This window comes from Onychomys torridus, chromosome 2, assembly GCF_903995425.1.
Source record: "Onychomys torridus chromosome 2, mOncTor1.1, whole genome shotgun sequence".
Taxonomy (NCBI): Eukaryota; Metazoa; Chordata; class Mammalia; order Rodentia; family Cricetidae; genus Onychomys; species Onychomys torridus.
In genome coordinates, this window is record NC_050444.1 from 162,416,217 (window position 1) to 162,438,556 (window position 22,340).

Consider the following 22,340-nt stretch of genomic DNA (forward strand, 5'->3'; position numbering starts at 1 on the left):
TGTGTGTGTGTGTGTGTGTGTGTGTGTGTGTGTGTTAGGTGTAAATAGGATGCATGTATGGCTCTATGTAGTAAGCAGTGTGTTTCCCCACAAATTTCCCCAGGTTTCTCACTTAGTACAACACCTCCCTCCACTATCTGGAGAGTGGGAGGCCCCGTGTCCCTGTCTGGAAAAGGCCTGTCAGAGTTTGAGGGGGAATCTTCAGAGGAGTGCAAATGTGTGTCTGTCCTGTGTCCTCTCCCTCCCCACACTTCTGCTGTTCTGTGTCAGGCTCATAAGTAAACATACCAACTAGGAACGGCATAAAACACTGAGAAGAGGGAACATCTGTGACCTCACTGGAGCAAGGCTGCCCACCCCCACCCCCCCCCCCCCCCGCCCCACCTCACCCCCACCCCACCCCACCTCACCCCACCCCCACCCCACCTCACCCCACCTCACCCCACCCCACCTCACCCCACTCCACCTCACCCCACCTCACCCACCCCCACCCCGCCATGGTCAAACATGGCTGCTGCTTCCCTTTATGTGGCTCCTGTACAGCTTAAGAGCTAAAAATGGTTTTAAATCTTATTTATTTATTTATTTGAGACAAGATCTCACTGTGTAGCCCTGGTTGGCTTAGAACTCACTCTGTAGATCAGACTGGCCTTGAACTCTGCCTCCAGAGTACTGGAATTCAAACTGTGCACCACCATGCCTAGCTATCTTTTCAATTTTTAAAAGCCACCCAAAATTATAAAAATTGGGCTTTTGCGAAATTTGAGCCTGTTTTTCTCTCCCTGTTTTTCTCTTGTTTTGTTTTTCTTTTCTGTTTTTCTCTTGATTCCAAAAATCCTTATCGTGTAGTTAGGTACCTCATAACTGAGGTGAGTGTTTTTTAGCATCCCAATATCATGCTGTGTGGAAGCAGCTTGCTTTAGTCATCAAAGCTGTATTTATAACTCCCGTCGCTATGTATAGCACCAAGGGGTGTCCCTTCTGCAGAGACTGCGCAAGGGAACTTACAAGTCTGTCTTCTCCAGAGCTGGGTTCAGGATCTTCAGTCACTGTGTGGCTACCCAAGTTCTTTTACTATTGTCTGGCGGGAGGGTCACCAGGGAGACAGACTGAAAGGTAGGATGGGCCAGGTTATGCAGAAATAATAATGACACCCTCATCTCAATGGAGTCCAGCGAAATGGAGGGACATTTCTCTTTGAAAGTGTGTGTGTGTGTGTGTGTGTGTGTGTGTGTGTGTGTGTGTGTCTGTGTGTGTGTCTGTGTGTCTGTGTGTCTGTGTGTCTGTGAGCCGGATCTTTCAGATCTCTTACTGATCTAGGGCTCAGCTGGCTGGCCCAGGAGCCCCAGGGTCCTCCCAGGCTCCACTTCCCCGGGGCTGGGATTACAAGTATGCATGACCACACTTGGCTTTTTCACGTGGGTTCTAAGAATTAACTCAGGTCCTCAAGCTCGAACAACAAGCACTTACCTGGGCAAGTGTCTCCCTCCCCAAACTCACCTCTTACTGTGATCACAGGCCCATTCTAGCTGTGGCTCTGTGTCTGTTACAAGCTTTGAATGCTTGGATCCCAGCTGGTGGCTGCTGAGTCTTTAGGAGGTGAGCCTAGCTGGTAGGAGATTTAGGGCAGTCCCTTGTTGGTTCTACATGTCCCTGGCCCCAGCCTGCTCTCTCGGCTCTCTGAACTACTCAGAGTGAAGGAGCCTGCCATGGCTGCTCCTGCTGCTGTGAATGCCACTATATAACCCTGGTACCGTGCCTTCTCTGCTGCAATGGACCAAAATACCCTCCGAAACCAGGAGTCAAATAAACTTTTCCTCCCACAGACTGCACTGTTCAGGTGTTCCGTCTTAGCAACACCATAAACAACGTCTGTGCATGTTCTGTTTCCACGACACCACAAACAACGTCTGCATCCTTTGTGAGCTGTCTCTAGGACCTGGGTGGAGGAAGCAGCATCTACTTGGAATGTTGGGCATCTATAGCAAAGGGGGGTTGCCATTTCAGACCATATATGATTGGTTAGATGCTAACCTTTTGCAGCCAGGCACATAGCTGAGCCAGGCAATACATACAATAGTTAGGTGGGCATGGCAGCACATGCTTCTCTGAGCGTCGGCCCATCATACTGCTGCCTTCTTGCCGGCATCTGACTGCTTTAATGGCTGACAACCTCCCTGCCCTGGCTATCATCAGACTCCCTTATCTTTCAGTGTGGTGATGCAAATGGCATTTACTGTGGTCTCATTGTGTACTTCTTTCTTGACAGATGAGTGACTTGTCACATAGTCATATCCTGTTTGATCCTTTTAAAAAAGAAAGATTTAGGGCTGGAGAAAAGGCTCAGAGGTTAAAAGCACTAACTGCTCTTCCAGAAGTCCTGAGTTCAATTTCCAGCACCCACATGGTGGCTCACAACCATCTGTAATGAGATCTGGTGCCCTCTTCTGGCCTGCAGTCATTCATGCTGTATACATATAAATAAATAAATCTTTAAAAAATAAATAAATAAAAAGAAAGATTTATCTAGGCACGCTGATGCATGCCTTTAACCCGGCACTTGGGAGGCAGCAGCACAGGCAGGTGGATCTCTGTGAGTTTGAGGCCAGCCTGGTCTACAGAGTGAGTTCCAGGACAGCTAAGGCTACACAGAGAGACCCTTTCTCAAAAAAAAAAAAAAAAAAAAGTCAAATAAATAAAATTAAAAATAAGTATGTGGTGATATTCTGTTTGTGCTCTAACAAATGAAGCTTGCCTGGAGATCAGAGTGTGGAGCTAGCCACTAGTTAATCAATATCTGGCTCTGGGTTTTTATTATTAAGACCAATTAGAATTTGTGCCATATAAATAAAATAAAAAGGTCTACTTATTTTTATGTATGTGCCTGTGTGTTTATGTGCATCCTATGAATGTCAGTGCCCATGAAGGCCAGAAGAGGGCACTGTATCTCTTTGGAACTAGAGTTATAGGAGATTGTGAGCTGCCCCACATGGATGCTGGGAAAGGAACCCCTGTCCTCTGCAAGAGCAGTCAGTGTTTTTAACACTTTGTGATTCTTCTTAAATGAAATATTTGCTCATGTTTTATTTTTCCCCATTAAAAATAACATGCCTTTTTCTTATCAACTCATAAAAATTGACAACAAACATTGGCTGGAGCCAAAGCTGGATGGTGAGGCATGCGCCTTTAACCCCAGCACTAGGAGGCTGAGGCAGGCAGATCTCTGAGTTTGAGGCCAGCCTAGTCTACATAGTTAGTGCCAGGACAACTACCACTATACAGAGAAACCTAGTCTTGAAAAATAAAAAATAAATCCAAAATAATAGGCCATTATCTTAGTTCCTTTCCCTGTTGCTTCAATAAAACACTCTAACAGTGCTGGTGAGATGGCTCAGCAGGTAAGGTTCTTGCCACCAATCCCAACAACATAAAAAAAGAGAACTGATAACCATATATGCCCCACAGTTCAAACATGTGCCTGAATGTGCATACACACAGAAGCAAATAAACAAGTGTAAAAAATTTAAAAAATAAATAAAGGAGGTTGGGGATTTAGCTCAGTGGTAGAGTGCTTGCCTAGCAAGCACAAGGCCCTGGGTTTGGTCCTCAGCTCTGAAAATATATAAACAAACAAACAAACAAACAAACAAATAAATGGAAAGAAAGAGAGAAAGAAAGAAAGAAAAGAAAAGAAAAGAAAAGAAAAGAAAAGAAAAGAAAAGAAAAGAAAAGAAAAGAAAAGAAAAGAAAAGAAAAGAAAAGAAAAGAAAAGAAAAAAGAAAGATGAAACCAACAGCTCGGTTATAAAAGCTAGAAAAAGGACTTGGCACCAGTGTGGCATGCAAATGAAGCATTGTAATTTGCACCAATCACTGCACAGCTCTGAGTTCCACCAATCAGAGACCTTACATAAAGGCCAATCACAGGTTGTAGCAGTTACTAGCTCTCTGCAGAGCCCCCAGTGCTCCCTCAGATCCGTGAGAGAGAATAGCTGATGGGGAGCTGGGCCACCTGTTTATAGAAGCTAATCTTGGAGTGTGTCTTCTGAGGCAGGCCAACGAAGGGCCTGTGGGGCAGCCATGCCTGGAGCATGAGTCTGAGCTCCGCTGTAGGGGTCCCCGGAGTGGAGGGTAGATTGAACACATCTGGGCTGCCTGCCAAATGTTTTCTCGGCTGGTGGTTTCCCATCAGAGGCAGCCAGGCGGGGGCAGGGAGCTGGCACCCCCAGCTCAAATGGCTGAGTGGTTTGTTTCAAGCAGTTCAGGTTATTTCAAGAAAGAAAAGGACTTTATACATAAAAATCAACATTCCTGAAAGTGCCTGCCACGCTGTCAAATGTCCTTAGGGAGAGCAGGGTCTTCTACTTACACATTTTTGTCTCACATTTTTGTTAGAACTAAGGTTTCCTTTATTATTTTACTATGTGTAAACTGTCTGTGTGCAGGTATGATGTGCATGGGGGTGCAGGTGCTCTTGGAGGCCTGTGGGTGACAACAGACCCTTGGGGTGGAGTTGCAGGGGCTTGTGAGCCACCCAAACCCAGATCCTCTGCAGGATCAGTAGGAACTCTTAACCACTGAGACTCCTCCAGCCCTTTTAGAATGTTGGAGATTTAGAAAAACTTCTAAAACTTTTGCTTTGTTGTTACTTCTGGATGGTTTGCTTTGCTGTTGGAGGTGGGGATGTGGTTGGCCTGCTCAGCTGCCTCCTGGACAGCCCTTCCTGTCATTTCTAACAATATGTGGATACATTGTTTTCCTCATTGGCAATCAATTTGTTTCCCTTTCTAATCTATTATTTCTCACCCTTGATTTAAGTGATAGGACTTAATTCAATATGATAGTCTTTTCTTCTTTTACAGAGAAAATGTAAAATTCCTTGATCAGGCTAAGAAAGTTGTCTCCCATTCTTGGTTTGTGAAGAGAATTTTCTTCTTCATCTTTGTATTCTTTTTCTCTTTGAGGAGTGGGTATTTAGGAAATAGGAGGCCATATAGCCCAGGCTAGCCTTAAATTTGGTAAGTAGTAAAGTATGATGTTGAATTCCTGATCCTTCTGCCTTAGCTTCCCAAGTGCTGGAATTACATGTATGTTTATATATGTATATATGACACAGACATAGATATATGTACATTTTACACACAGTAAAATAATAAAATAAATCTTAATTCTAACTAACTAACTATGTGTGTGTGTGTGTGTGTGTGTGTGTGTGTGTGTGTGTGTGTGTATTTTTTAAGATAGGGTACATATCCATAGCCCTGGCTGTCTTGGAACTTGCTCTGTAGACCAGGCTGACCTCAAACTCACAAAGATCCACCTGCCTCTGCCTCCTGAGTGCTGGGATTAAAGGTGTGTGCCATCACCACCTGGCAGCTATTTTCCTTGATAAATTTGTTTTGTGACACAAAGTGCCAGTTTGTTCTCAGGCTAGAACTGCCAGGCTCAAGGATCCTCTTGCCTTAGCTTTCTGAGTAGAGGGGACAACAGATAAATCACCTACCTGGAAACCTTGTCAATTCTAAAGTGACGTCTCTTGCCTTTGGGCACTTGGTGTCTTGGTCTGTGTGTGCTACCCTCCACATGCCATGGGGCCCTCTGACCTGTCTGGTGTGGTGCATCTGGGGTACCTGAGTTAGATTCTCATTTGCTCCCCACTAGGAACACAGAAAACACACAGCATGTGCTTACCGGATGGAGGCTGCGTTAGCTACCTTTCTCATCCCTGTGAGGAGAACCTCAGAAAAGCTAAGTGGACGGAGCTTTGCTGTATTTCTGCATCTCGGAGGAATCCAGGCTGTTGTGGTAGAGATGGCATGGCAGCATGAGTGATCCATCCTTGACAATGGGAGGAGTGTGTTACATGGTTCCTCACATATTGGTGATGAGGAGGTTAGACCAGCACCAGAGGCTTGTGTAACCTTCGAAGGCCCGTCCTGAATGGCCTACACCCCTGAGCTATGTTCCAGATCCCAAAGTTCCATAATCTATGGGAACAGCCAGCTGTGGCCACGTGCTCAGAACATGTGCCTGTATGGAACATTCCAGATTCAAACCATAGCAGAGTGTGTTTACTTTCTGGACTGTATGACACCTTTGTCATAGTGTATTTTGGCATCACTTATGAGTAAGTGAAAAACACAGGGACTTGGAATATGAGTCACTGTCTCCTCAGGAGATAACAACAAAGGAAAATGGAGACTGGAGAAAACCGTTCTGTTTGGAAGGTAGTTTCCGAAATCCAACAATTTGTTTTAATCGAACAAATATACACTTCAATGACCCAAATAAATGAAATTATTTAAGCTTTCAGATTCTTAAAAAGAAGCCCACGTTATTTCTGAAACAGATTTTGATTTTGTTCTTAGTGGAAGATGTCACTCTGATGGAAACTTTAGATCCCAGGGGTGACTGGTTACTCAAGTGGGCGTCTTCACTTGTGCCGAGCAGATGTTTCCATTGTGGGTAAGATGTACCACAGACCATGGCCAGCGTGGCCCCGTGTGTTCTGTATGGGCTAAGGTTAGAACAGTGATTGTTATCGCTGCTTTTACAAGAGACTATCGTGAAACCCGAGATTGTCTTTAGAGAAAAATAAGAGGCTTAGGAAGATAACGTTTTTTGTGTATGGGGGAGCCCGTGTGCATATATGTACATGCGGAGGCCAATTCAGTGTTGGGTGTATTCCTTGATGCTCTCCACCTTGATTCTGAGTCTTTCACTGAACTTGGAGCTCAGTAACTAGCTAGTCTGGGTGGCCAGCAAGCTTTAGGAGCCCCCTGTCTCTACCTTCCTAGGACTGGATTTCTGGTGTGCAGTTGTACCCAGATTTCTGCGGGGCAGAGGGAATCTAACCCAGATTCTCGTGCTTGTACCACAAACACTTTAGTTGACTAAGCTGTATCTCCAGTCCAAGACAATATATGTTTAAAATCTCGCAACAGCATATTCCCAAACTTGAGGTCATACTCTGTATCCAGAAAGCCCAGTTTGGCCACCTGTCCTTGAAAAGCCAATTAAAGCAGCCAATTCAAAGTTTAAAAAAAAAAGTCACGCCAGGACTGGCGGTGCACATCTTCCCCTCAGAAAATAATTCATGTTTTAGACTCTTCTTCCACCAAATTAGCAACATAAAAGAATGCTGATTCTGGCAAGTTCACAGGAAGAGCTGAGATGAACCTGGACGACCCCCCATGGGTCAGGGCTACTGAGGCATCTGCTTCCCACACTGCACTGCCATAAGATTCAAAGCCACCAAGACAACTGAGAACTCTGAGTCAGGGGAACTGCGAAGGTGAATCAGAGCCACACCAGGGCACAAGTTCTCTAGGAGGACCCTTCCCGGCACACAATGTTCCCGATCCTGAGGCCCTACTGTGTGCTGGGACTAGGCAATGCTCCAGCCTAGGGCAGCCTGATGCTGGCAGGTGGCTTTGTGCCTGGGGCCTGCAGCTTAAGGGTAGAGGGAGCTCATGCTAGCAAGCCGAGAGGGGCTGCTGGGGCTGCAGAAGTCAGGTGTGCTGGAGTCGGAGGTCACAGAGCACCATAGGGCCAGGGAAGGAGGGTGAGAGCGTGTGAGCAGGGACCAGGTGTTCCCATTATCTACACTAAAGCAGCTGGGGTTTTAACCTGTGGCAGGAAGCCCCAGGAGGGGTCTGATGGGATTTACAGTTTAGAACAATCTCCTTGACTGTAAGAAAATGGATTCAGGAGAGTCAAAACAAGACTCCAATGCCAGGGGACAGTGCAAGAGCCCAGTGTGACGATGGACGGGGGAGCTGGGCAGGACTTTGGGGATCAGAATGCCCCCTTGGCTGGGGTGGCTGGAAGGGTAGTCATTGGGAGCCTAGAGATAAGCTGGGGGTAGAGCAGTGTGGGTCACAGACACCCCTGAGGGTGGTTATGGTCAAGTGCAGGAAAGACAACCAAAGACAAGTGGCCCAGGGACAGCGAAGTTTGTCCTTCATCCAGTTGAACACCTGTAGAAGGGGTCTCTGGTGTAAGAGTCAAACTGGCCATAGCTTACCAGCTACTCCCCAGGGCTTGCTCATTGACTTTCTTACACAGCCCAGGGCCACCTGCCCAGGGACGGCACCACCCACAATGGGCTGGGCCCTCCCACATCAATCATTCATCAAGAGAATGTCCCACAGCTGGGCGGTGGTGGCACAAGCCTTTAAGGCAGGTGGATCTCCGTGAATTCAAGGCCAGCCGGTCTACAAAGCAAGTTCCAGGATAGGCTCCAAAGCTACACAGAGAAACCCTGTGTTGAAGAAAACCCAACCAACCAAACAACAACAACAACAACAACAACAAATAAAAACCACACACACACACACACACACACACACACAAAACAACCCCCCCACAAAACAGTGTGTGTGTGTGTGTGTGTGTGTGTGTGTGTGTGTGTGTGAGAGAGAGAGAGAGAGAGAGAGAGGAGAGAGAGAGAGAGAGAGAGAGAGAGAGAGAGAGAGAGAGAGAATGTCCCACAGACTTGCTTATAGGTCAGTCTGATGGAGGCATTTTCTCAGCTGAAGTTCCCTCTTACCAAATGGCCCTAACTTGTATCAAAAACTAATTGGTACAATTGACCCCTTGATGTGACACACTAACACATTGCTATCAAATTATAACCTGGCCAGGAGCGATGGCACATGCCTTTAATCCCAGCTCAGGAGGCAGAGGTAGGCAGGTCTCTTTAAGTTTGAGGCTAGGCTGTTTTATCCATAATATCTTGTTACTAACACAGTATAAAACTCAGTATAACTTTTAAAAGGCCCACCATCTTTAATAAACTCAGTTTTAACATTCAGTCTCTTTAAATTACCCAACATCTCTTTTTAAAAGTCCAAAGTTTCCCTACTGTGGGTTCTTGTAAAATAAAAAGTAAGTTATGTGCTTCATTATTTCAAAAAGGAGGAGGAAGGGCACAGTTACACCAGACCAAAGCAGAAAGCCAACATCCAGCAATGCAAATATCTCATGTCCTCACAGGCTCCCCTCCGTTGAAAACTCCTTCTGTGGGTGGTTTGCTCTGAGGCACCCAAAGTCATAGACTGCAGTCTAATCCAAATTGGCAGCATTAGAAGGCCAGTAGATCTTGAGGGTGAAACTTTCAAGCGTGGAATTAGGACCATTGCAAAGGGCCGGATAGAACACCTTGTTTGGACATGGCTACAAGCGTCCATCTATAAACTCAAAATGAGCTCCTATCACACCCTAGATCTGCTGCCTTTGCCATCCACAAACATACATAGTTGGTCTTATAGGTTCATGCTGGCTTATGCCACACCTGCCGCTGTCCTCCACTGTCCTTGGTGACTGTCCCACAGTCCCAGAATCTTCAATGGGCTGGAACATCCACTCTAACTGAGGTTACGCTTCACCAGTGGCCTCTCCTGACATCTTCCGGGACTGACTACCCCCTGGTGCCTCAGCTTCTCTCCTTGACCCCTTCAGACCCAGAGTCTCTACCAATTACGGCTCCTGGCCTCACATGGTGTCAAGCCTCAGCCACTCTCTATGACCCTTTCATGCCACCAAATCATACACAACACAGGAGACTCTTGCACATTACCAAGTTCGCTTCCCACTTGAGATGCAACCTTGGCCCTCTATGAACCACAGCTTCTGTGTGCTGACCCTCAGGGAACACTTCCCAGAAGAGTTCACCTCAATGATGCTGGCCTCTTATTAATCCCAGCCGATCCCTCAGCGCCAGCTGACCAGAAACCACAGCTTCTTAATTCAAATTGAGCACACAAACGGCCCTGGTAGAGCCTTTGCTCACCTCTGAAACGTCACAAGCCAGGCCTCCATCACCTGCATTTCTCCTAACATTCTCTTCCATGCTCCCACAGAACAGTGTGGAACACCCAATGGCTTTTTCAACCCAAAGCTCTATACACTTCCGAAAATCTCCCAAAACAACATGGCCAGGTCTGTCACCATGATACCCTGTGACCTGTTGCCGTGGTAACACACTGACCAAAAACAACTGAGGGAAGAAAGGGTTTGACTTGGTATGGCCACCATCAACCCGAGGCAGGAGGAACTCCAGCAGGAGCAGAGGAAGGAACAGTACAGGAGAGCTGCCATGGCTCACTCAGCCTGCTTTCTTACACAACCGAGGACCACCTGCCCAGGGTGGCACCACCCATAGTGGGCTGGACCCTCCCACATCAGTCATGAGTTAATAAAATGCCGCATAGACCTAATCATAGGCTAACCTGATAGAGACATTTTTTCAGTCAGGGGTCTTCTTCCCAGATGACCAGAGCCTATGTCAAGTCGGCAAGAACCATAACCCGTACTGCAGTGTTTTTTGTTTGTTTTGTTTTTTTAAGTAGTCCAAACAGACTAAGGCAATGCCCCTGCTAGCTTGACAAAATCTTGCATCATGTGCAAGGTGTCTCCCTGTGACTCTGCCCTGTGTAGGGGACCCATCTACAGTGGACACTTCATACGTGCCTAAGATCGCTTACATTTCAAAATTTTATGGCTGCTACTAGATAGACATTCTTTTTGTTTTCCTTTTTTCTCTTTTTAGATGGGGTCTTGATATGTAGCTTAGGCTGGCCTTGAACTGGAGACTCTTTAGAACACAGGTGAAATCCCACAGCCTGAATCAGGCAGCCTTCTTGCTGTATGCCTGTGGTCACAAGACCACTTGGAGCATTTCAGAGGTGTGATGATTTCCTTCAGAGAACATGTAGAATAGATCAAAGGGGCTTTGGTACAATGAATTTGTTGTACCTCAAACACAACCTTTGTGTATCAATCAATAAACATGCTCCTGAATGGAGATTTGAGGTTCAGTTCACAGAGAACCTAAAATTACATTCTGGAGTGACTTTCCCGCACAATACAGAACACCCAACACTCCCCCAGTGTGAGTGTTTGCCTGCATGCATTTATATATGTCCACCATGTGTGTGCCTAGTGCCTGCAAAAGAGGGTATAAGATCCCCCTGAAACCAGAGGTATGGATGGTTGTGAGCAATCATGGGTGCTGGGAACTGAACCCGGGTCCTCTGTAGAAGCAACAAGTGTTCTGAGCTGCTGACCATCTCCCCAGTCCCCTCACCCCACTTTAAATGAAGCCCCTCTCCAGGTCTGAAGGAGACCCCTCTCCTCTCTCGACCCCCTATGCTGATTCTTCAGATACCATGTTGCTTCTGTCTGACGCTCTTCCCCCGCTTGAGACCCCATCCTACTCTGAGACCCTTTCTTCACAACAAACCTCATTCCTGAAGGGAATTATGCATCGCACATGATCTTGTTTATGTCATTATGACAGACCCTCCTTGTGTTGGCTTATTCGTGCATATCACCAGTAAGCCTCAAGGCCACATAAGACTCCTTCAGGGGGAAGGAGGTGTAGCTCCTGAATTAAGCTTTGAGTAATTTTGGAAGAGTGCCAGCAGCCATCTCCTATAGTATGTATATGCTAGAGTGTCTGAACAAAGAAAGGCACATGGCTGTGAGGAGCCGGGGCGGGGAGGGATGTGTTGAATTCTATTGACCCAGTGAAGGAGTTGATTAAGGGTTAGACAGATGGGCTTTCTCCTCCTGAAACATTCTGGGTAATCCTCCAACCAAGTTATGGATGAAGAAAAAGGCCAAGTTAGCATGAGATTTGAGCTGCCCCACAAGATCCACACAGAGCATTTCAGGTTGGGAGACAGTTAGGTTTAACATCTGGAATTTGAAAGTATCTCCGCTACAATGTTTGTTTGAGATATATCTATATATCTACATCTCTCTCTCTCTCTCTCTCTCTCTCTCTCTCTCTCTCTCTCTCTCTCTCTCTCTATCTATATATATATATATATATATATATATATATACTATTATATATTTTTTGGTATTTTGACTGCATGTATGTTTGTGTGAGGGTGTCAGATTCCCCTGGAACTGGAGTTTCAGGCAGTTTGAACTACCATGTGGGTGCTGGGAATTGAACCTGGGTCCTCTGGAAGAGCAGCCAGTCCTTTTAACCACTGAAATAGCCATTTCTCCAGCTGGCTATAATGTTTTTAGCATAATTTGTAAAAGTCCTTTTCAAATGACTGCTTCTCTCTTGAGGATGGACTGGCTGATGGCCGCTTGGACAGAGCTGCGCCAGTTCAACTCTGCCGAGGCTGCTGCCACCCCCGCCTGGCCTCTTTTCTTAAAATAAGGTTTTAAATGTGTGTGTGTGTGTGTGTGTGTGTGTGTGTGTGTGTGTGTGTGTGATTGCAAGGTCTGAGGAGACCAGAAGAGGGCATCAGTTCCTCTGGAGTTGGAGTTACAGGTGGTTGTGAGCCACCAGATGTGGGTGCTGGGAGCCAAACTTCTGAAGAGCAGCAGCAAGTGTCCTTAACCGCTGAGCCATCTCTCTAGCTTCCCTCCTTTTGTTCCAGACAGGGTCTCACATGGCCCAGGTTGGGCTTTTGCTCTCCTTGTACCTGACGATGGCCTTGAACTGCTGATCCTTTCCCCTCTACCTCAAAAGTGCTGGGATTCCGGGTGTGTGCTACTCTGCAGTGCTGAGGATGGAACGTGGGTGCATGCCTAACGTACAGGCAGTGATATTGACCTGGGGTCACTATGTTGGTAGTGGGTTGGTATTGGTTGGCATTGGGTTTAGGGTGTTGGTGTGGGTTGGTGTGAGCGTTGGATTCAGGGTTTTGGTGCTGGGTTGATATTGGTGTTGCGTTTGGTTCCTGGTGTTGATATTACTTTAGTATTTTTGTTCAAGCTGTACTTAAGGTGGGGAAATTTGAAGAGTTTCTATGTTCACGTGCCTTCTTTGTGGGAGTAGTAAAAAGTCGAGGAAATTCTATGGCTGGTGAAATGTCAGCAGATAAAGACACTTTCCACCAAGCCTAAGGATCTGAGGAAGGGGCAGGTACCAGTTTCCGGCAGATACTCAGAAAGCTGATGTGGCCACCTCCTATTCTGTGTGTGACTAATTCACCCGACAGACAGTGATATGCTTCCTCGAAGTTTATGAAAACAGAAAGTGTCCCCGGAGAGTGAAGACCAAGGTTTCAGATTTGCTTCTCTGAATTCCACAGGAGCTGGGGAAGCTCCCCCTGGGTAAACAGGCCTTATCACAACTCAGCCGGAAATCTAACTTGGCGAGCTTCTGGCTCTCCTGATAAGAACTCCGCCCTGACTTGAAGCTGCTGACTGGCCACCCTGCGGGACCCCTGGGACACCACCCACCACATCACGGAAACTCCGGAAGTGAAGCTCAGTTCAAAGATTGCCGCCTCCTGGAGGGGGCTAGCAGAACTGCAACCCGCTATCTCTGTGTTCCCTGTCCTCAAAAGATGGGTGTCCCTGGGAAGAGCGGGTGTCCCAGTTTATGGTCTACAGGTCAGCTCATAGGAGTCCCCCTCAGCAGAATCTGTCTTGAGACCTTTGATTGACTGGATAAGACCCTCACCCTGCGATTTCATTGTAAAGTTTTTATTAGGATATACGAATTATCCCTAATAATGAGTTCATTATACCACTTTATATGTGTATTAATAGATTTCTGTCACATTCACTTAACCCGTTACTCTAGCCCCCCTCCCTTGAGTCCCCCCTCCCTGTCCCAACCAGCCTCTCTACGTTCTTTTCTGTCAGTGTGTGTGTGTGTGTGTGTGTGTGTGTGTGTGTGTGTGTGTGACTCAGTGGGCTCCCGTTAGTCATGTTTATAGGAGAATGTGCATCTTCTCAGTAGCTAACCATCGAGGAGAATGTCTCTCCTGCCCCAGCGACCATTAACTGCATGTAAGTCCTCAGGGAGAAGTAGGGCCCGGTGAGCTCCCCATTCCACATGTTGGAAAACCTCCATGGCGACATCTGGAGCGGAGTTTGAGCTGCACCAGGCTGGCATGCTCAGCGGGGCCCAGCAGATTCTTCTTTACCCTTTTTCTAGGCTTTAATAACAAACACTGCATGGCATACACGTTTAGGAGTCAGCAGTAAATAGCAGTAATCAGAATTATTCTGCAATGAAAAGAGTTAAAAACAACTCACCTGCATGTGACTTTACTGTGTATGTTAGACACAGTTGTTAAAACCACACTCGCCTGGCGAGGGATGGGGACAAGGGGATGTGGGGGGGGAAACAGGGAGACAGGGGAAGGACAGCTTGATCGCAGGGTGGTTTCCCAGGTGAAGCTCATCCATTGCCCTCGGATGTGCTGACCCCTGTGATTTCCCCAAATGTGGGAAACTTAGCTGCATAATTTGCAGTAGTGGGCAGCTGCATTCACACTCTCCTAAAAAAGACTTTTTAAAAAGAAGACCCAGCGTAATAACAGTTTTCAGTAGAGATTGGAGGGACTATTCAGTGGTTGAGAGCTCTTGCTGAGGACCCAATTCCCAGCATCTACATGATGGCTCATAACTGTCTCTTAAGTCTAGTTTCAGGGGATCTGATGCCATCTTCTGGTCTCCCTGGGCACTGCATGAACTTGGCGCATACACACATGCTCAGTCGAAACATCCTACAGAAAAAATAACTATATTTTAAAATATTTACACTAGAATCAACAAATTCGAGGGGCTGGAGATATGGCTCTGTGGTTGAGGGTTTATACTGCTCTTGCAGAGGACCCAAGTTCAGTTCCTAGCACCCTTGTCTGGTGGCTCTTTTCAGCCTCTGACTCCAGCTCCAGGAGATCTGACACTCTTCTGGTTTCTGCAGTCACCTGCATGCACTTGGCGTGCTATTGTGTGCATGCACGAAAACCAGAGCCATAAAATTTGAACAGTAGCAGAAGTGATAAAAAATAAATTCCAATATAAATATCAGAAGACATTCATTCTAGGATTCAAAAGTTTTCAAAACCACAAAATCAGAAAAGCCCAATGTACAGTCACAAGCACCATATTTGCTTCGTTTTGTCCTGGTGCACAGAGCATCTCACATGGGGGTGACACATATGCAGTTCTTTGCTGAGATCGGATCATCCTGGGATCGTCAACAAGCAGAAACAGGCATCAGGTTGCTTGGCGATTCCTGGATCTTGTTTAAATATGTTCAGTTTCCAGAGGTCTCTGGATCCTTCTCTCCCTCCTTCCGTCCCCCATTTCCCCTGATGTCACTAAGTGTGAGGCTCAAATATAAGTATTTGACATCCACACGCTGCCACACTGGCTGTTGGGAAGTTTTGTCAGATGAGAAACTGAAAAGAACAAAACCCCCTCCACCACAAGAGGGCGGTAGACGCCAGCAGTGAGTGGGTGGCTAGCTGGGAAGGAGAAGACTCCAGGATGAGCTGGCACCCTGGGATCATCATCAACACCACTGTCTGTTATCCTCAAAGGCTAACTCGCCCTTAATCAGACAGCTGGAACCTGGCAGTTTTTTACTAGGGGTGCTCTGGATATGGCGTGTACAGGTATAATTCCAGCACAGGATGGGGGCAGAGACAAGTGGATCCATGTTGCTGCCCAGCCAGCCAGCCTACTCAGTGAGTACACCAGGCCAAAGAGAGGCCTCACCTCAAGAAATCAAAGCAGATGGCTCCTGAAGTATGACACCTAAGGTTGTCCTCTGGCAGGTGCGCGTGCGCGCGCGTGTGCGCGCGTGCACACACACACACACACACACACACACACACACACACACACGATTTCTAGGGAGAGATTCCTGCCATGACAAAATGACCAATGTTTTAGGAAAAGCATAATTCACCAAAACATGTGGGGGCTATTGTGTTCCCCAAAATATTGTGTTCCCCAAAATAAATGTATCTGGGGTCAGAGAACAGACAGCCACTAGATACAGAGCCACAAATGGTGGCCAGAAAATGGGAAGAGTAAGCCATAGCAGAAGTTGGGCAGTGGTGGTGCACGCCTTCAATCCCAGCACTTGGGAGGCAGAGCCAGGTGGATCTCTGTGAGTTCAAGGCCACATTGGAAACAGCCAGGCGTGGTGACACATGCCTTTAATCCCAGAAAGCGAGTCTTTAATCCCAGGGAGTGGGGGCAGAAAAAGAAAGATATATAAGGCGTGAAAACCAGGCACCAGAGTTAGTTAAGCATTTAGTTAGTTAAGCAGTTGGCTGGTTTAGTATTCAGGCTTTGGAGCAATACAGTTCACCTGAGATTCATGTGGAGGAGAACTCAGAAGCTTCCAGCCTGAGGAAACGGGACCGCCTGAGGAACTAGCAAGGCAAGGTGAGGTAGCTGTGGCTTGTTCTGCTTCTCTGATCTTCCAGCATTCACCTCAATAACTGGCCTCGTGTCTGATCTTATTAATAAGACCTGTTAAGATTCATGCTACAAAAACAGACTTAAGATAGGACATTTTAAATAAAACTGCTGTTGGAAAAACTGAGGTAGAATTAAAAATCTTTGTCAAGTTAATCCAGAGACCCAGACAGTCCTTCACAGTTACAGAACAGATTATTCCAATATGTTCAAACTTCCATGGGATATAGACACAGGCCTGGAAAGTGCAGGAAGTATCCCACTTACTGCCATGATAGGTAATTGTGCATGTGCACCTGTGTGTAGTACCTGAGGAGGCCAGAAGAGGGCAGCAGATCCCCTGGAGCTAGAGAGTTACAAGCAGTTGTGAGTTGCCATGTGGGTGCTGGGAACCAAACCCGGTCCTCTACAAGAATAGCCAGTGCTTTTAGCTGCTGAACCATCTGTCCAGTCCTTCAGTTCTGAACAGACTAGTGATTCTTGAAAATGAAACAGATTGGACAATACAACCCCTTATCTCTTATCATAAGAGCTTTTCCCCAGTTTTAATCATCTCAGATGGTGGTTATCTTCAAATTAATGATTGACCAGTTATTGATTCTAACAGGCCTTGCACCCCTGGGACCTTCCATTTTCTGATACAGTGTGCCCTGAGCTTCCTGTCCCATGGTTAATTCTGACTCACTCTCTTCCCTATGCCTTCAAGGGGATGGGATTTAGGGAGGGAAACATCTTCCCCACATTTTCAGTCCAGGGCTGGGGAAGACAGGCAGCTCAGTTGCTTGAGTGCTGGCCTGGCATGCACGGACTCAGTACTACATTAGACTCAGGAGCCCTGTAATAATACTAGAACCCGGCAGAAGGTAGAGGACAGTTCAGAATCACCTTCTGCTACACAGTGAGTTGGAGGCCAGCCTGGGCTACTGATGACCTGAGTTTGATCCCCAGGAACCACATGATAGGAGGAGAGAAGTGACTCCTGCAAGTTGTCCTTTGGCCTCTATATGTGTACCATGGCATATGTGTGCACATGCTCACACACATGCTCACAAACACAGACACAAAAGAAATATAAGTTTTAAAAATCTCGTCTTAAGCAGGGTGGTGGTGGCACACGCCTTTAATCTCAGCACTCCAGAGGCAGAGACAGGTGGATCTCTGTGAGTTCAAGGCCAGCCTGGTCTATAGAGTGAGTTCCAGGACAGTCAGGCTACATACAGAGAAACCCTGTCTCGAAGGAAGAAAAAAAATCTTGTCCTACAACAAATAACATTATTGTCACTGTAGGTCTGATTTGACAAATTTCTCTACATGCAAAACTAGCAAAGGTGACATGAGTTGGACATCAAGATATAAAAAGGAGAAGAGGCAAAAGTGAGAAACAGAGGAAAAGCCTTTCAGGTATTTCCAGACTCCCGGGATGTTTCCTCATCCTCCATCTCTCCGGGACCACCGCGTTCTTCCTGTGATCTCTGTGGCTGTAGACTTGGCTCCTGTTTCTTTCTTTTCAACCTGATTTCCCTCATGGATGACCCACAGAAAGATCTGGGTCTGCAAAAGTACATGTCCTGTCCAAGCATGGCATGCTCACTTGCAATCCCAGCGTTCAGGAGGCTAAGTCAGGAAGGGTGTGAGTTTGGGGCCAACCTAGGCTACATAGCAATACCCTCCTCTTTTTTTTTTTTTTTTTTTTTTTTTTAAGCAGGAGTCAGGGCTGCAGAGATGGCTCAGAAATTAAGAACATTTGTTGCTCTTGCAGAGAACTCACCTACAGCAGCTCACAACTTCCTGTAATTCCAGCTCCTGGGAACTCAACCCCTTTTTTGGTCTCTGTGGGCACTTGCACACACATGACATACACACAGAGATATATACACATGCACGTAAATAAAAACAAATCTTTTAAGAAAAAAATACATTCTGTTTAATATTAAATGGGTTCTACCTTGAGAACTAGTTAGAAATGTAAAATCTTAGAGGCCAGCATCAAATCCAAATCAGGACCTGCAATTATTAAGATTTTTAAAATTGTGTGTGTGTGTTGTGTATGTGTGTGTGTGTGTTGTGTATATGTGTATGTCTGCATGAGTTTATGTGTACAATGCGTACAAAAGCCTGTGGAGTTCAGAAGAGGGCAGGGGACCCCACAGAGCTGTAGTTCAGGAGCCGTGAGCTGCTATGTAGGTGTGGACAATGATGAGCCTGGGTCCTCTGCAAGAGCAGCAAGCATCCTTAACCACTGAGCAATCTCACCAGTGTGTTATTATCTGAAGAATGGATAGTGTGCCATCTATATCATATCAAGATTTGTTTATTTGTTTGAGACAAGGTCCTCAGGCTGGCTCCTGACGATGGTGGAGATCATGGCGTGGGGATGATGCCCAGAAGGAGCAAGAAGCAAGAGAGGCTGCAGGCATCTTCTGGTACAAGCCAGGATGCCAATCTTGCTACAGGATGAACAAGAACATGACTCACTAGTGACACAGCAGAGTCCAAACCTGGGTGCAGCACAGTTGGCACTGGGGAGTTGGGGAAAGTGGGGTAGGTGGGGTAGGTGAGGTAGGTGAGGTAGATGGGGTAGGGGGAGCAGGGGACGTACATGGGGCAGCAGGGCAGCAGGCCATCTTGTAGCTGCTGCATTTAGAAGTGTCTGAGTGAAAATCGTGTGTGGCTGAAAACAGCTTGGGTGGGGGAGGGGAGAGGAGAAGGAAAAGTCAGGCTTGCAGGTCAAGTACCAGCTGGACCGTAAAGGGTCCCTGCCTGGACTGGGGGTCACTCTGCTCTCAGCCCAGATGCAAAGCTGACTGGTGCTTAGCCTCTGAGACCCTCTCACACACCACTTCCTGCTGGTCCCTGAAGAGTTTAGTGCATTAAGGCAGCACCAGGGTAATGCTTTGAAGAGGTCCGGCTCTCCTGTAGGGAGATGACATTTCCCTTGGGGCCTGGAGCTCAGTTCTACAATGTCTCCATTTAAGTAGCAGTTATTTCCTTCAATTTTGGGTCTGGGAATTGAACTCAGTCTCCCTTGGCTAGGCAAGTTCCCTGACAGATTTACACTGTAGCCCAGAGTGGCTTTGTTTTTAAAGAATGACCACTGGCACCATGTAGGGGGTAGCCATCCCACCTTGGCCTGGAAGTTCCAACCACCATTGAGGCTTCGGTAATGGTCACGCCTACAAGGCGGGGTTGAGGGAGGAAGCGGAAGACCCAGGATGAGAGGAGAGGTCTCTCTTGGTTCCAGGACCCTGGACACTGGAGGTAGACTGGGCAGAGTTCTCCAGAGAACACCACCGGACTGTGCCATACCTTTGCCAGACCCTACAACTTACCCCTTCATTTGTAAGTTACCCCACAAAATAAACCTCCCTTTTAACTACGTGGAGTGGCCTTAATAATTTCACCAATAGCACCAAGTTCATTTTCAATCTGCTTTAAATTCTAGGGTTGTATGTGTGTACGTGTATGTGTGCGTGTGCATGTGCGTGTGTGTGTGTGTGTGTGTGTGTGTGTGTGTGTGTGTGTGTGTGTGTGTATCTGGGCCTTATGTATGTTAGGCAAGCACTTTACTACTGAGATACATCTCCAGCCTCAGGTGCATGCATGCACACACACTCACACATACGCACATACAGGGATGGGGGGAAGACCAAAGAGAAGACCTTTAACTTCTGATCTTCCTGCTGTCACCTCCCCAGTGCTGGGCTCTAGTGTGTGCCACCATACCCAGTCTTTGCAGTTGTGGGAATGGAACCCAGGACTTCATGCACGATAGGCAAGCACTCCACCAACAGAGCCCATGCCCCAAAGCCCAGAGTACTTTCTACAGTGTGTTTGTTGCTACAGATCTGAGTGGTTAGCTTCACCGGTGAGCCAGTAGAAGAACTACTGCTGCTCAAAGTTCTGCTCAGCACCCAGGGTCATAAGCACTGGCTCCACATGTCACACCAGGGTTCCTTCAGATGCCACACTGTAAGGTGTCCCTTGTATGGAAGGCTGCTTCCAGGCATCCCAGATGGGAAAAGGCCCCTCCAGTGACTTAAGTCCACTTTGGAACTTCTTGTGAATAGTATGAAACTGCCTGACAATTTTGTTTTTGTTTTTGTTTTTCGAGACAGGGTTTCTCTGTGTAGCTTTGTGCCTTTTCTGGAACTCACTTGGTAGCCCAGGCTGGCCTCGAACTCACAGAGATCCGCCTGGCTTTGCCTCCTGAGTGCTGGGATTAAAGGCGTGTGCCACCAATGCCCGGCGACAATTTTTATACTGTCTGTGTCATACCCACAAAATTCCATCCCATGCCACGTGGCAGTGAAGATTGGGCAATGTGCAGACAGAAAGAAAAACAGGCTCCCCAAGATGGCCAGACTTGAGTCTTCTTGTCTTGCAAATTACTTTCTGACCCTCCCCCCAAATAAAACCCCAAAGCAGCATGATAGTTTCTGCGGCATGTCAGGGTGTGCTGACCATGGACTAGCAGAAGAGGTGGGTGAGTGAGAGGTGGGAGAGCAGGAGAGATGATGCTTTCTGAGGGCCATGATGTTACAGCATCTGGAAAGCTCCACTCTACTCACTGCCAACTGTCTTTCAGGCTGAGGCTCTGGGACGTGGTATGGCTTTGGTAATTGGAGAAAGAGTATAAGCCATCCTGGTTAACCACACGAACTACTTCCCACACCAGTGTGATGTGAGTTCTCAGGCAACACCCACCTGCAGCCTGTTATACTCTTTAAGGACAATTTATTTGTTTATATTTTATTTACTTATATTTATTTCATGTATACGTGTGTTTGCCTACATGTATGTCTACGCACCATGTGCATGCCTGCCAGTGGAGGGCAGAAGAGGATGTCAGATGTCCTGGAATCGGAGTTACAGAGGGCTCTGAGTGGCCCTGTGGACGCTAGGACCCAAACCCAGGTCCCCTGTAAGAACTGCAGAGCTGCTAACCACTGAACCACATCTAGCCCCCCAGAGCCTGTTACAGTCTTAACTTTGGCATCGTGCCAAGCATGTGTGTGAGTGCTCACAGAGTCAGAAAGAGGGCATCAGATCCCTCTGGAGTTACAGGAAGGGGTGAGTCATCCGGTGGTGCTGGGAACTGAACTCAGGTCCTCAAGGGCAGTAAATATTCTTAGCCACTGAGACATCTCTTTAGACCCTTTGATTTTATAGAATTTTCCTATGTCGCCCAAGCTGGCCTTGAAATTTGGACTACACACCTGGCTGGTCATTGTTTTTGATGACTAGCTAAAGGGATAAGACAAAGTGAAGGAGATATCAAGGTGGAGAGTGGATGGGAAGCATCCCTGGGCTGCCTTGGAGGACAGTAGCACGGTCCTGGTCTGAACGCTGACCCACAGCCCCATTCCCAGGCTGTGTAACAGACAGCCTCGACAGTGAGAAGTATAGGCTGGCCATTTATAATGCTCATGGAGCCAGCACTGGGGAGGCAGAGCCAGGCAGATCCCTCTGAGTTCCAGGCCAGCCTGGTCTACAGAGTGAGATCTGGGATAACCAGGGCTACGCAGAGAAACCCTGTCCACCTCCCTTGGCTTCCTAACTATGGGTGCATGTGAGCAGCTGACACCACGACTTCCCCTCACAATGGACTAAGCCCTTCTGCATTAGCTATAAACCTTCTCTCTCTCTCTCTCTCTCTCTCTCTCTCTCTCTCTCTCTCTCTCTCTCGGCTTTTTGAGACAGGGTTTCTCTGTGTAGGAGCCTGTCCTGGATCTCGTTCTGTAGCCCAGGCTGGCCTCAAACTCACAGAGATCCGCCTGGCTCTGCCTCCCGAGTGCTGGGATTAAAGGCATGTGCCACCACCGCCCGGCTCCTTTTTCCTCTCTTAACGCTGCTGTGGTTGGACATTTTGTCACCGCAGTGGGAAGAGTCACTAACAGTCCTTTAGCTGTGTGTACTCCAACCCAGAGCAGCACAGTGAAGGCTGAAGGAACTGATGTTTCAATAGAAACTTCTGACGGAGTCCCAGGCTAACCTCTGAAAGATACATGCATGGGCTACATCCAAAGGAGCAGAGGACAGATTGTAACAGATTGTAACAGCTTAAGTGACACGGGAACTCTTGGTAGGAACAACAAGATAGGGCTTGTATGGATCTGCTCAGAGAAGCCAGAGAGCTCT

General features: G+C 47.2%; 1 non-coding gene across 1 annotated transcript; it reads left to right on the top strand.

Moving 5' to 3' along the window:
• Window positions 1-14,107: 14,107 nt before the first annotated feature.
• LOC118579063 lies at window positions 14,108-14,266 on the top strand. Its single transcript, XR_004944426.1, has one exon. It is a non-coding gene; the product is annotated as a U1 spliceosomal RNA (small nuclear RNA).
• The last annotated feature ends 8,074 nt before the right edge of the window (window positions 14,267-22,340 follow it).